The sequence below is a fragment of the Saccopteryx leptura genome, chromosome X, assembly GCF_036850995.1.
Source record: "Saccopteryx leptura isolate mSacLep1 chromosome X, mSacLep1_pri_phased_curated, whole genome shotgun sequence".
Lineage (NCBI taxonomy): Eukaryota > Metazoa > Chordata > Mammalia > Chiroptera > Emballonuridae > Saccopteryx > Saccopteryx leptura.
In genome coordinates, this window is record NC_089516.1 from 47314765 (window position 1) to 47331296 (window position 16532).

General features: G+C 38.6%; 1 protein-coding gene and 1 non-coding gene across 5 annotated transcripts in view; one reads left to right on the forward strand and one right to left on the reverse strand.

Moving 5' to 3' along the window:
- KDM6A (lysine demethylase 6A) overlaps positions 1–16532 on the reverse strand; it is a 255335-nt gene that overhangs the window by 188982 nt on the left and 49821 nt on the right. The gene's annotated exons all lie outside the window — the stretch shown is intronic.
- LOC136386599 (U6 spliceosomal RNA) lies at positions 11978–12083 on the forward strand. The gene has a single exon (XR_010747968.1). It is a non-coding gene; the product is annotated as a U6 spliceosomal RNA (small nuclear RNA).

Consider the following 16532-nt stretch of genomic DNA (forward strand, 5'->3'; position numbering starts at 1 on the left):
GTGTAAAGAAAGGAATTAATTCCATTTCTCTTTCCTGTGCAATTTTGTACTGCCCCAGCATGATTCAAGATCTGTAATTCCCCCCTTTCTCATGAACCAAAAAGCAACATACATACACAGCTGTTTCCTGAGATTTATACTATACAACCAAAGTTTTCCAACAAATATACTAAGGATGAGTAACAGGAGTGTTAAACCAGAGCTAGCCTCAGTCACTGAGTATGCCAAACAAAAAACCGCCAAGGTGCCAGGGCAACCTGAACCTCTCAGCTGGAGCTCTTGTATATGTACCATTGCCAATCTTAAGTGCCTTCAATATTGTCTCCTGGTAATTAGTATGAACTATCATTTTCCATGTGTGACAAAAAATGAAAAGAGTTGGAAAGTGCTTCCATTCTGGGCAATCTGGACAATCACTCTGCTAAAAACCAAAAATGCCATACAAAAACATGTGGGCAGTAGGAACTGAAAGAATGGGGGGGGCCCCCATGAGAACTTAAGAGAAGCAAAGGTTGAAAGTACTGAAGCCACTTACTGCCCTGAAGATATTTGTCTACGGGCCCCATTCAGAAAACAGAACACAAAACCTGAGGCCACCCAAGAAGAGGAGTCAAATGAGACACCTCACTAGTAACACGGAGACCTCAATGACCTATACATTCAGTCTAAGTGTAAACTAAACTATAATAATAATAAGACTAATTTTTTTATAGGTGAAAAGGAGGGAAGATAGTGAGGCAGATTCCCACATGCCATGACAAGGATCCATCTAGCACTCGGTTCTCAACCTGTGGGTCATGACCCCTGCGGGGGTCGAATGACCAAAACACAGGGGTCGCCTAAAGCCATCGGAAGACCCGGCAGGGGTCGAACGACCAAAACTCCTGTTTTGGTCGTTCGACCCCCGCAGGAGTCGCAACCCACAGGTTGAGAACTGCTGATCTAGCAAACCCGACCTGGGGCCAAATGCTCAATACAGAGCTATTTTTAGCGTCTGAGGTTCCAAGGGAGCTATCCTTGTGCCTGAGGCTGACAGCCAATGGAGCAGGAGATGAAGAGGGGAGAGAATCAGATGGTGGCTTCTCCTTGTGCCCTGACGCGTAATCAAACCCAGAACATTCATTCACACGCTGGGCCGATGCTCTATTCACTGAGAAACCAGCCAGGGCCAACAATGTTCTTATTAACTTTATTTAAAACTGCTCTTGAAAAGACAAGTAAAACTGCCCGTCCCATAATGGCAATGACTAGAGAAAAAAATAACCAGAGTATTTGTAACCAAAGTATGAATTCACTCGACCTGGTGAGAACATATAAACATCAGGCAAGAATTCAACTATATACATAGTCCGCAACCAATAGCAATCAAAATATAGGCCATAATTAAGTACATTATTATCACATCCCTGGCCTAAAAACAAATTCTATAGCTCCAAAGAAAATAAGTTCACATTCAAAAAGTCACTAAACAGAAAAAAGAAATAAATTTAAAAGGCAGAGCAAAAAAGTTGATCAACATGTGGCTATAATAAAATGAATATTATTTAATGGAATTTTAATCACAGGAAATATAAATGCAATAAATATGCTAGATAAAAAAATTGTGAACAGATTTTTTAAAATCTGTATTTAGGTAATGTGTTAGACACATCTAAAAATAATATTAAAAAGATTTAAAGAAAAAAAGACAAAAAGAAATACTACATAAATATAACCAAAGAAAGCTGACACTGCACCAAATAGCATAAATTATAATAAATATACATAAATAAGGAGAATTGGTACATTAATTCAATCATTTAGCAAGAAAGCTGAGAAAGACACCTTCATATGTATGGAAACTAATAATAAAATAGGCAAACAACATCCTAACCAAAACATGGTGGTGAGTCAATAGGTTATTTCTAAGGGAAGAAAAAAAAGGGGGTGGGGGAGAATAGACCCCTATAACCTATTCCAGATGGATTAAAGACCTAAATGTAAAAAGCAAAATATCTAAACCTTTTAGAAAAAAACATAGCAAAATGGCTGACATCGGGATAGGGTAGGATTTCTTTAAAAATAAAAATAGATTTTTAAAAAGGCAAGTGCTAAAAAAGAAGGTTGAGAAATTAATTCAACTACATCAACACTTGGACCACACAAGTATAACAGCAAGTCACAAACTGGAAAAATGTACTTTCAGTGACAAAGCATTCATAGTCAGAATATATATGTCTCCTAAAAATTGGTAAGAAAAAACACTCAATTAAGTAACTGCTGAGGAAAATTTAATCTGCCACTGTAAGCTAAAAATTGCAAGAGTGAGCAACAAAGCAAAACACAATCAAATTATTTGTTAGTAATAAATATCAGGGGACAGAGTTGCATTTGCCATTCCTTAGATACTTCTCAAGGGCTCATGCTTATTAAACCACTATAAGGCAACCCTGCTCTGCCTACCATAAATATAAATTTTCCCAATACCACTTGGAAAGGTTTTTAATTCAGCAATTGAAAGAGTTAAAGTATCAAATAAGTTCAAGTATTTCCCACCATTAGAAGCTCTGTAACAATCTGCTTCACTAATTTGAAAAGGTTCATTAGGAAAACCAGTTCTAAAAGCATATTTTATCAAAAATCTAAATTTTAAAGGAAAATTACCTTAACACTAAATACTCATTTAAATTATTTTCATATAAATATGAAATTGGCCATCTTTTTGTCTCTAATAAGTTCATATTCCATTTTTTACTCTGCAATAAATTATCAACCAACTAGTCTCAGGAGAAACCTTAAATCTAGCTTCTGCAAACAAAACATACATTTGAATTACTAGAATGACATACTTTTTGACACCTTAATCTTCCACTGTATAAAGAATTTTAAGATTTAAAATCTTAAGTCTTTGGACTTCTGCTACCAGCCAAAATGCAGTGAAATGGGCTAAAAAAAAAAAAAAAAAAAAAAGAGAGAGAGAAAGAGAGAGAGAGAGAGAGAATGGTGGTACAGGAAGAGACAAGATGGCACTGGAGTAGGCGGACATACCAACATCTACCTCCCAGAACCAAAGTGGATTACAAACTAATTTTAAGAACTAGCATCTGGAAAAACCAACTTTGGACTAAACTAAGAGGACTCTTCAACCAAGGAACACTGAAGAAGCCACACCGAGACTGCTTAGTGTATCCCAAGGTTCTCCTGACCATGCCACAGTCCCAGAGCTCCAGGGAAAAGCAACCTGGTCTCATCTCTCCAGGCAGAGGAGAACAGAAGCTCCATATCCACACATGCTGCAAATGGCTTTTCCAGTCTACCTGAACCATTACCAGCTAGAAGCAGTGGTCATTGGGACTTGGACATGAGCTGCAAAGTATAGAATGGTGACAACTCCAGTGCCATGTGGACTTTTCCTGGACTCCAGCTCCCCATGACAGCTCCTAACAGACTGAACTGTGGTTGGGTTGCATTTTTCAGGGATTTGGCATGGTGATGGGACCAACTTGGACTTGGTGAACATGTTAAGGACACTACTCTTTTATGGATTCTTGCTGTATTGGCCAAGAGTTTCCTTAAAGGCTTTTAATCACTGTAAAAAAAATAGAAGACTGGATAAAGAAGATGGGCACATACACACCATGGTATACTATTCAGCTAGAAGAAATGATGACATCGGATCACTTACAGCAGAATGGTGGAATCTTGATAACATTATGCGAAGTGAAATAAGTGAATCAGAAAAAAACAAGAACTGCAGGATTCCATACATTGGTGGGACATAAAAATGAGACTAAGAGACATGGACAGGAGTATGGTAGTTACGAGGAGTGGGGGGAGGGAAGGAGGGGGAGGGGGAAGGGTACAAAGAAAACTGGATAGAGGGTGACGGAGGACGATCTCTCTTTGGGTGATGAGTATGCAACAGAACTAAATGACAAGATAACCTGGAAATGTTTTCTTTGAATATATGTACCCTGATTTATTGATGTCACCCCATTAAAATAAAAATTTATTTATAAAAAAAAAAGAGAGAGAGAGAAAAAGAGAGAAACTATGAAACAAAGGATGTGAGCCTTAAAATTACCCCAAGCTTACTGCCTAGAAAGACTTTTCTGGCCAAATCAATGCAAACTGGAATAAAGTGCAAAAGCATCTCTACAGTTACTAGAAGGAAAACAAATTTGTCAACCTACAATTCTATACTCAGCAAAAATACCTTTCAAAAAAAGAAGGCAGCCCTAGCCGGATGGCTCAGCAGTAGAGCGTCGCCCTGGCATGCGGGGGACCCGGGTTTGATTCCCGGCCAGGGCACATAGGAGAAGCGCCCATTTGCTTCTCCACCCCCCCCTTCCTCTCTGTCTCTCTCTTCCCCTCCCGCAGCCGAGGCTCCATTGGAGCAAAGATGGCCCGGGCACTGGGGATGGCTCCTTGGCCTCTGCCCCAGGCGCTAGAGTGGCTCTGGTCGCGGCAGAGCGACGCCTCGGAGGGGCAGAGCATCGCCCCCTGGTGGGCAGAGCGTCGCCCCTGGTGGGCGTGCTGGGTGGATCCCGGTCGGGCGCATGTGGGAGTCTGTCTGACTGTCTCTCCTCGTTTCCAGCTTCAGAAAAATACAAAAAATAAAAAAAAAGAAGGCAAAAGTATACTTTTTCATATATATGGGAGGGGAGGGGGGAGGGGAGGGTAGGGGAGGGTAGGGGAGGGAAGGGAAGGGAAGGGAAGGGAAGGGAAGGGAAGGGAAGGGAAGGGAAGGAGGAGGGAAGGAGGGGAGGGAGGGAAGGAGGGGAGGGAGGGAAGGAGGGGAGGAGGGAAGGGAGGAAGGGAAGAGAAGGGGGAGGGAAGGGGAGGGAGGGAGGGAGGGAGGGAAGGAGGGGAGGAGGGGAGGGAGGAAGGGAAGGGAAGGGAGGGAGGGAAGGAGGGAGGTCCTCAGACAGAAAGAAAATGATAAATAATCTTGATGCAGAATATAGAAGGAAAACCACTAGAAATGGTAGCTGCATGTGTAAGTATAAAAAAAAAATTTTCTTACTTTTTTAATGTCTCCCTAAAACACAACTGACTCAAAGAATCTACCAAGAAACAAAAACAAAAAAACTCTTATAAATAAGCAAGTTCAACAAGACCACAGGATACAAGTTCAACATACAAAAAATAAATTGTAAGTCTATGCACTAACAATGAATAATTAGAGAGAAAAATGTTTTAGATGTAACTTACAGTATGTGCAGAATCCATATGCTAAAAACTATAAAACACCAACGAAAAGTTCAAAGACCTAAATAAGTACAGAAAGAAACCACACTCATGAATTGGAAGATTCAATAACATTAAGATGAGAACTCACTCCAATTAATTTAGAGATTTAATGCAATTTGAATCAAAATCCCAGTAGGACTTTTTGTAGATACAGATGAACTGATTATAAAACTTATGTGTAAAGGCAAAGAAAGTAGAATACTCAAAACAATTTTAGAAGAGAATAGAGATAGAAGACTCATATGACCAAATTTTAGGCCCTATTATGAAACTAGAGAAATCAACTAAAGCCACAAGGTATCATCACTGCATGCCTATTTGAATGGCTAAATGTTTTTCCAGCTTCATTGAAATACTTGACATATAACACTGTGTAAGTTTAAGATGTGCAACGTGATTTTATATATATAAGTATTTTTTAAATAATTACTACAATAAGGTTAGGTAGTACATCCATCACCTCACATAGTAATCATTTTTTAACATGGTGAGAACACCTAAGATCTACTCTCTAAGCACCTTTCAAGTATACAATACATTGTTAACTACCACCACATTAGATTCCCTGGAACTTATCCATTTTATAACTGGAAATTTGTGCCTTTCGACCAACAATCTCCTCTAGCAGATACCAATGTACCCTCCCCTTCTATGGGTTGGATTTTAGATTACACATATAGTGAGATCATAGAGTACTTGCCTTTCTGTGACTGATTTAATTCACTTAGAATAATGTCCTCAAGATCCATGAAATTTTTTAAATGTGACAATACCAAGTGTTAATAAGGATGCAGAACAACTGAAACTCATACATTGCTGGTGAGTACACAGAATGGTAGTTTGCTCTGAAACACAATTGGACAAATAAGCACAAAGTTAAATGTACATTTATCACATGACCCAGTAATCCTAGAGAAACACCATGTCCACAAAACAGAAAACATTAACATATCAATTCTCCCTATTTGATCTTTAGATAGATTCAAAACAATATCAATCAAATCCCAGCAAACTTTCTTGTGTATATTGACAAGCTGATCTCAAAGTTATATGGAAAGAAAAGGAACTAGAATAGCCAAAACAATTCTGAAAAGAACATTCGGAAGTTTTCTATTACCCAATTTCGAGAAATTGCAGTATGCGACAATAATCAAGGCAGTATGGTTGAGGAAAGGACAAACGGATCAACAGAACAAAATAAGGAACCCAGAAACAAACCCATACCAATAGTCAACTGTTTTTCAAACGCAACTCAATACAGAAAGTATTGTCTTTTCAACAAAAGGTAGTGGAAAAACTAGAAATTTATGTGCAACACAACAAAACCTCAACACATACTTCACGAGGTGAAATGAAGGTTTTCACAACTCATGAGCACAACAGACTCACATGCAGAGAAGCAAATGATCTCAAAAGAAACAAATGATCTCAAAAGAAAGGTCAGATACACAAAGGAATGACAAGCAAAGCAAATGTTAAGCATGTGGGTAACAACTTTAACAATATTTTGTATTTAAAACATATGAGGGGCCCTGGCCGGTTGGCTCAGTGGTAGAGCGTCGCCCTGGCGTGCAGAGGTCCCGGGTTCGATTCCCCGCCAGGGCACACAGGAGGAGCACCCATCTGCTTCTCCACCCCTCCCCCTCTCCTTCCTCTCTGTCTCTCTTCGCCTCCCACAGCCGAGGCTCCATTGGAGCAAAGATGGCCCGGGCGCGCTGGGGATGGCTCCTTGGCCTCTGCCCCAGGCGCTAGAGTGGCTCTGGTCACGGCAGAGCGACGCCCCCTGGTGGGTGTGCTGGGTGGATTCCAGTTGGGCGCATGCGGGAATCTGTCTGACTGTCTCTCCCCGTTTCCAGCTTCAGAAAAATACAAAAAAAAAAATATATGAGGAATGAATATATACAAAAATGGAGAAATAAAGGAGGGGAAGAGAGTAATATCTAGAATCCTGCATTGCCCAAGAAAAGATGTACCAATTAGATTTTAATTCAAAAATGCAAGCTGTAATTCTAAGGCAGCTGTTTTCAAAGTGCGGTTCATAGACAACCGGGACTCTCCTAAACCTTTCTAAAGATCTGCTAAGTCAAAATTATTTTCATTATAATACTAAGACATTATTTCTCTTTTTAACTCTGTTCAACAGTGAATAGAGAACTGCTGCCACCTTAAGAGGAATCGAGGCAGAAGTACCCAACTGAACTGGAAATCATAATCTTCCCCACCAAGTACTTACATTTTTTTAATGCCACTTTCATTTGAGAATACCCTTGATGAAGCAGTAAAACTCATTTTATTAAATGTCAACCCCTCAGTACGCATGGTCTTAATAATCTATGAGATAAAATTAGAAAGTTCTTTGAAGCATTTCTGCTTCACAATGAAGTACAAAGGCTGTATGTACTAAGTAAGCATGTGATTAAATGGTAAACTGAACCCGACCTTTTCTTTCATGAACACCGGTTTTACCCAAAAGAAAGAAGACTTGGGTATTTGGAAGACATTTTCTCAAAAACAAATGATATAAACTTGTTATTTCAAGAAAAGCAACTAAAAGTAATTTGTTGCCTATAATCAAAATTGAGATTTCAAGCAGAAATCAGAATATTGGAAAACATACACCTCCACTGTGAGCTTGACAGTTTCCCAAAAATTTAAAGGTTTTTCTAATGAGATTGGTGGTAATATTCCTAAATGTATCTTTAATATTATAGTGTGTTGACATTCTAGCACTGCTCTCCTGCTATACCTTCTTCCTTCATGCTCTTCCAACTGTCCAAACCCAAAATGTTACCAATTACCATATTTTCCCATGTATAAGACACACTTTAATTTTGGGTCCCAAAATTTGGGAGAAAAAATTGTATTGCATAAAGTTATTGAACTCAAATTTTATTCATAATAAAATTCATACAACTCCTCATCTGTACGGAAATGCAGGAAATACAAGTAAAACAATTTACAACCAGTGTATAATATGCACCCAGTTTTTAGACCCCAAATTTTTCAAAAAAGGGTGCATCTTATACATGGGGAAATACAGTACATTTCTTCAATTCATTAAAAATATCTCTTCCTTACTATTCAGGGGTTACAATACCATTTCAGTATCTACAAAACCTGAAACAAGTCTTACAATGCCATGCCTTCACCTTTAAAGCAAAGAAGAAATTCAGTGTACTGTATTACCAACTCACTGATATTCCCGAAGCCTACAGCAGTATCAATAAATCATGAAAGATATACACAATATATAGTAATCACTCAAGGTATATTCTAAGTAATACGTTACTTTGAGTAAAAGGTCAACAAAACTCTCCCCTCTATGGACAAATCTGACCTTGTGATTAACTAGTTCCCTTATTTTTAAACCTTGTAAAGGCGGAATGTAAACTGTGTTACTAGCAACATGGATTATGGTTAAATAGGAAAATTTACCTGATTGACGAGATAAATTTAGAAAGAAAGAACTGCAAACGAACTATTGTTGTTTGGTAGGATGCCACAGCTTGGGATTTCCTAGGGACTTTTTTTAACTGGGAATGTCCCTATAGAGCAGGGGTCGGGAACCTATGGCTCACGAGCCAGATGTGGCTCTTTTGATGGCTGCATCTGGCTCGCAAACAAATCTTTAATAAAAAGAATAACGTTAAAAATATAAAAACATTCTTATGTATTACAATCCATTCATTTCCTACCAGTCATGTTCATGGTTGCAGGTGGCTGGAGCCAATCACAGCTGTCCTCTGGGACAACACCAAATTTTTATTGGATGTGTACACGGGTCGTTGTATGGCTCTCATGGAATTACATTTTAAAATATGTGGCATTCATGGCTCTCTCTCAGCCAAAAAGGTTCCCAGCCCCTGCATTACAGCCTCAAAAGTCAGAGTATTGATTGCCCTGCCCTGCCAACCATGTTTTTGGACTTCTGGCCTCCAGAACTATGAGAGAATAAATTTGTTGTTTTAAACCACCCGTTTGTGGTATTCTGTCACAGTAGCCCCAAGAAACTATTCCATCAAAGGAGCCCTGCACCCATCTGAGCTGTCACTTCATGGACCAAAAACTAACCACCCTAAACAACTGTAAAGATTCCCATAGAAGAGGATTGCCTGTCATTGATCTACTGGTATAATGATTCCTGGCAATATCATCCTATGTCAATCTGACATCAAATGTGACCTAATTCGGTCTTACCTGTCTAAATAACTTTTGAGCCTGCAGTTACTAATGATATTTATAGTACAAAAGTATCCAAATGCTTTACCCTTTTTTATGGCACCAGAGATAAGTATAATGAATAAAAGTGTGAGCTCTGGAACCTGGCTGGATAGGTTTTAAATTTTTAGTTTTATATACTGTGGCCTTGAGTAAATCACTTCATCTCTCTGTGTTCTGTAAATCATAAATATTTTATAGCAGTTACCTTACAGAATTACTGCATGGATTAAAAGAGTTAATACCACAATTTTAAGATTTCAAACATAAATTAGAATTTTGGGTAACTTGTATCTACTGCCACTCTGAGCTTTATGAATAGTAACTTGGCCTGACCAGGTGGTAGCACAGTGGATAAGAGAACTGACCTGGTACACTGAGGACCCAGGTTTGAAACCCCAAGGTCGCTGGCTGGCTTGAGCACAAGCTCATCCGGCTTGAACACGTGGTTACCAGTTTGAGAACTGGATCATAGACATGATCCCTTGGTCAATGGGTTAAGCCCAAAGGTCATGGCTCGACTGAAGCCCCTCATTAGCTCACGTATGAGAAAGCAATCAATGAACACAAAGTGCTGCAATGACGAGTTGATGCTTCTCATTTCTCTCCCTTATTTGTGTGTCCCTGTATGTTTCTCTCTCGCTAAAAATAACTTCCATCTCTGTCACAAACCACTTGTTTCATTAAGATTTTAAAGTTAATTACTGTTTTGCTGTACATTACATATCTTTTTATAACTGTGGTTATTTATATATATATATATATATATATATATATATATATATATATATATATATATCTTTCTTTTCTGATGTTTTATATTTATGCTCCCCCCTCCCTAAATTTTACTAGAGGTACACGTATTTTGTTCTTTCCAAAGCCAACTGTTGAATTATTTATGAACACGTTTTAAATCCTTTACTACAGATCACTTCGAATAGGGTGTGTGCGTGTTTGAAATATTCAATATGTAACATCATCCTTTTTCATGCAGTTGTTATATTCAAAGAAAAAAAAGAGCTTTCCAGGATTGTGCATAGTCCTAGAAAAGGCCAAGTATTATATAGATTATAATGCAGGGGGGAAAAAAAAACAAGAACAACTTATCTATATAGAAATAACAAAAAATTCCAGGTTTTCCATAACATAGTGCCACTAACTGTCCTTGCCAAATTTGTGCTTCCCTGCTAACAGTTCACTACACATACCATTTTTTCTTAGCTCAGTCCATTGTGACAAAGATTCTCTTCTTAAACTCTACTCAGGCTCTTCTGAGCTGTTTTTCAACTAGGCCTCAACATCTGAACTTCTGTGTTTGTCTCTGCATTGTCCAATATTAACAAGAATCCTGCTGAATTGGTTTAGCAAGAATACCCCTCCTCTGTCCTTCCCCAAGTGGTGTCTGATCACACAGGCCAGCCTTCAGCAATTGACTTCCACCCTGATACTTGGCTATAAATTCCCATTTACCCATGCTGTATTCAAAGTTAAATACAATCTCTCTCCCCCACTGCAGAAGTCCTATTCTCAACAGTCCCCCTGGAATTAAGTTTGCCTTACCATCATGAACAAGCACCGGGAATACTTTTTTCCTGAATATCTGGTTTATAAGATCTACTATGCTGAAATGATCTTTTTCCCTGGCTCATCTTTTTTTTTTTTTGTGGGCCATCATCTTTAATCCTAGCTTGCACCCGGCAGGCAAGTAAAAACACACACTGGGCTCCAAAACCCACTCATTCAGTGCTCACAAAGCTACTGACTTATCCGAGTTTCCTAGAATCAAAGGTTTCTAGCTCACCAGACTTATTCACCTCTGTTTCCCATCTCCTTCCTTCTCCCTGCACAAACTCTGCACAAACTGGCTTCTCACTCAACACTCCGCCATCTTGGCTGCTTCTCCTGGCCTCCTCCACGTGGCCTTTCTCTGCTCTCTGCCCTCTCCTCTAATGCTAATCTCAGGAACCTCCCTGGCTCATCTTTATAGGACCTATTTATTCTCTTCTAGAATGCTATCATATACAAAATCAGTTACTCAATGTCACCCCCTCCCCCAAACATGCATGCCTCTATCACTCCTCTCTCTGACTGGGAACTAATTCTCATTCATATATCATTACATGGATAATAGGGCTGCCATTCAAAATCATCTGATTACCATAACTGGCTTAGGTTACTTACTACTAATTAAACCAAAAAGATATGTAAGAATTGGCAGAAAATGATTTTTTTTCTATGAAGGTACTATCAAATAATAACCCTGAGCTGACATGCCATTTCCCATACCTGAGGGACACGTTTTCAATCAGACCAAGGCCATCACCATCAGTTCTCATAATATCAGGTATAAAGATAATCCTAAAAGCTGTGAAAGTATGTAAGGTTTTAAAAACTCAGACTGCATACAAAATGGCTTACCCCAAATGCAGAAAGTGAGAAGGCAAAGAAACTGTGATTTCAAAATTCAAGGACCAGTATTTCCAACACAATATTCTATACCAGAGAAACACTAAGTCAAGAAAGTAGAGTGCTTGCTTCAATAGCATATATACTAAAACTGAATGATACAGAGAATATTAGCATGGCCCCTGCACAAGAATGACATGCAAATCTGCGAAGCATTAAAAAAAAAAAAAAAAAAGTAGAAGCACAGAGCAAAAAAGGAACCCAGAGCTCCAATTCAAGGGTGAAGACACATTTCTCCCTAAGATGGTAGAAAGCCAAATAAAAGAAGAGAGTACCAGGAAAGATTTAGCTGAGGAAATTATCCAGAACTGATAGATAATGCAATATAGTTGAAGAACAGGAAAAAGTATTCAGAAGCACTTTACAGTTGTTTGGCAAGAATTAGTGATAAGAACCTACAGCAAACTTAATAAAAGTTATTAAAACAATAAAATGGCATACATCATAATATACTTCCAGGCTTACCACTAGAAATACCAATAATAAGGTAAACATTGTTTATTAATTTAACCCAAGGTTGTTATACTGGAAAGATAGGACAAGAGATGATTAAAAAAAGAAGAAAGCCTGACTAGGCGGTAGCACGGTGGACAGAGCGTTGCAGTGGAATACAGAAGACCCATGTTCAAAACCCCGAGGTAGCCGGCTTGAGCGTGGGCTCATCCAGCTTGAGCATGGATCACAGACATTACCCCATGGTCACTGGCTTGAAGCCCAAGGTCACTGGCTTGAGTAAGGGGTCACTCAGTCTGCTGTAGCCCCCCAGTCAAGGCACATATGAGAAAGCAATCACTGAGCAACTAAGGAGCTGCAACGAAGAACTGCTTCTCATCTCTTTCCTTTCCTGTCTATCTGTCCCTCTGACTCTGTCAAAAAAAATAGAAAAAGAAAAGAAAAAAGAACATCAATTTTATCTTCCACACTGGAAAGTCAACAGAATGTGAAAGAAAGAAAGGGGAGAGGGACTGATAAAGAAACAGCAGTATAAACATATTATTTAAAAATATGGAGATAAATCCCAAAGTAAATAGCTAAGCATAGAAAGTTGTATCTCAGAAAAAGTGGAGAACTGAAGTTTTCTACTACTATAATCCTTATAGAACCACTTGAGCTTTTTTTTTTACCTTTATTCCTATGTTTCCGTTTTAAAAAAGAGAAAAAGGAAAAATACATTAATCTATTCATATGTGAATAAAAGTTGAAGAAATAATCACAATTAAATGGGGGAGTGTAATATGAGGCTCAGTGAAATAAATAGGTATGTTTAGCTGTCAACTCCCTCGATGATCACACCACCTTACATTTTTACCAGCAATACATGAGACTTCTAATTCTCTCTTACCTTTGCCATTTGGTATGATCACTTTTTAATTTTAGACATTCTTATAAGTGCGTATTATCTCATCTTATACATTCTAATACGTGTGTAGTATTTCATCCTCCTATGCATGAACTATTTTTTTTTAATGTCAACAACAGTTATCTGGGTAGTATTTTGTGGGGCATTTAAGTTTTTTCTTTATACTTATGGGGGAAAACAAGAAATCTAAGAAAGAGGGAAGGCAGATAAAGAAACTTTAGCAAGTTTTTATTTCTTCCCTTTTTAAAAGATTTTATTTATTGATTTTACAGAGGCGTGGGGGGAGCAAGAAGTGTCAACTTATAGTTGCTTCACAAACTGCATGCTTGTATGTGCCTTGACCAGGCAAGCCCAGGGTTTTAAACTAGTGCACTCGGCATTCCAGGTCAGCACTCAATTCACTGCACCATCACAGACCAGGCTAAAAATTCAAGCTTTAAATGTACCTCTCTCAGTAAATAAATACTCTGAAATACTTATTTTCTTTCAATATCATACCTTCAAAGACATTTTACTGTTTTAATAGAAATATTTGTGATAATTTTCTTCTCTGAGATTGGGGGGGGGGGGGGGTGTTCTTGTTTTCAATTCTTCTGTTCTGGAATTTGCAATTGCAATTCACCACTGACAGCTGTATATTCCTAAATTTCTCACTTGCATTTTCTCATTTAAACCTCACAACCACCCTATGAGACAATACAGATTTTAGTATCCCCATATTTGAGGAAAGTGAGTCACTGAGAGATTAAGTAACTTGCCTGAGGTAACATGGTAGCAGGACAAAACCAGGCTGAACTCTATACTGCACCTCAGGATAACTTCTAGTACAATAACAAGTACCATGCTAAGCAGTTTTTGGCTGCAAACCACAACCTAATGGAAATCATTAAATGAAGTACAGTAAGTACTAGAATGGATCTTAAATTATAAAAATGAGTTAACATTTCATAAAGATTTTATATGACTGCATTGTATACTGATCTACAAATGTAAAATCCATTATGGTATAGCAAGGTAAAAACATCTTTTGAAAAGTGCTGTTTTATTATGTTTCAGTAACCACTGTTAAATTCTATAAGCACCTGCATCCAAATTTTTCTCCTAAAGTATACTTAACAGCTAGGAAGTTAAGGGATCTTAGAACTACAAGTTATCTCAGAAGTCTCATATTCTTAGAATAAATATAATTTTAGATTTTTCATGTTATTTTAATATAAAGACTGCCTGTCTGCAAAAATCTAAGTAAAACTGACATACCTGGAAGATATTTAAATTTGATCAGCATCTAACTCCTCTCCAACCACTCTCAGCACCCAAGATACAGGTGTCATCCGTTTGAGCAGGGTTAGAAAAGGCTAGTTACTTGGTTCACCTCCATCCCAGAAATGCTATAAATTTAAATTACAAAGCTCCACTTTTCCACAGTAGGGTGATATTAATTGTTTCTCCAAACTTCAATGTATTCACAAAATAATCCTGCTAAAGATTTAAATTATAAAAACTTTTTTGTCATACAAATCCACCAAAAAAAAAAAGAACTAAAAAACAGAGGAATTACTACAAACAGAAAATGTACAAGAAATACTCTATCTCATTAATAATGAAATTAAGTCAAAACTACGAAATACTGCTTTTTACCAATAACATTAGAAAAAAATTAAAACTCAGTATTGTCTAGAAGAGACACTTTCATGAAAATGTAAACAATCCTTTTCTTAGGCATTTTAAACGTTTATTCCGTTTGACCCAGCAATTTTGCACCGCTATTTATCCTATATAAATCTGTGTAAAACCACATGCAAAGATGTTCACTGCAATATTGTTTGCCACTGTACAAAATGGGAAACACAAATCCCCATCAATATGTAATTAAATAAATTACAATACAACTTCAGTTGAGGTACCAAACAGCCATTTTTTAAATAAAAGGAAGTTATGAAACATTAAGTATTAAAGGAGCTCTTTTCTGAAAAACTGTGTTAATATACGCATTGGGGAAAATGGGCCCAGACCGGAGCAAGTTAAGTTTACAAAAGAGGTTTCTTTAGGAAAACAAAAATTGACCAAGTTCTCCATGCATCTTAACATCCTGAGAAGCAATTTAAACAACTGATGAAGAATTTGGGGGTGAATCCAAATTAGTAATAAATACGAAGAAAAATAATCAAAATAAAATTACTAAAGTCATAACAAAGTATTGTAAAGAAAAATAATTAGATGGCTCGGTCATTACTAGAGTTTACATAATCACAAAGCAAACACCAAATACTGGAGGTTAAGAATAAAAGTATGAAGAAAAGAAAGCTACGGACCTGGCCGGTTGGCTCAGTGGTGGAGCATTGCTCCAGCATGTGAATGTTCCAAGTTTAATTCCTGGTCAGGGCACACAGGAGAATCGACCATCTGCTTCTCCACCCATCCCTCTCCCACAGCCATGGCTTGATTGGTTTGAGCACATCAGCCCTGGCACTGAGGATGTCTCATGAAGCCTCTACTTCAGGTGCTAAAAAAGCTCGGTTGTGATCATGGCCCCAGATGGGCAGAGCATCAGCCCCAGATGGGGGTTGCCAGGTAGATTCTGGTCAGGGTGCATGTGGGAATCTGTCTCTCTATCTCCCCTTCTCTCACTTGGAAAAGCAAGAAAAAAGAAAAGAAAGGCAAAGAAATCTTCACTATCCATAGTGGAAAATCAATCAAAAATCCTTAGACAAAAAAAATCTAGAAGAAGCAACACAAGAAAATTACTTATAAATATTATATAAAAATAAGTATGATCAGCATAAAGAAGTAATACTTGGGAGAGGGCTAGGGTCTACTTTTTTTTTTTTTTTTTTTTTTTTTTTCATTTTTCTGAAGCTGGAAACGGGGAGAGACAGTCAGACAGACTCCCGCATGCGCCCGACCGGGATCCACCCGGCACGCCCACCATGGGGCGACGCTCTGCCCACCAGGGGGCGATGCTCTGCCCATCCTGGGCGTCGCCATATTGCGACCAGAGCCACTCTAGCGCCTGGGGCAGAGGCCACAGAGCCATCCCCAGCGCCCGGGCCATCTTTGCTCCAATGGAGCCTTGGCTGCGGGAGGGGAAGAGAGAGACAGAGAGGAAAGTGCGGCGGAGGGGTGGAGAAGCAAATGGGCGCTTCTCCTGTGTGCCCTGGCCGGGAATCGAACCCGGGTCCTCCGCACGCTAGGCCGACGCTCTACCGCTGAGCCAACCGGCCAGGGCGGGTCTACTTTTTTTATAAGCTTTTCTTTG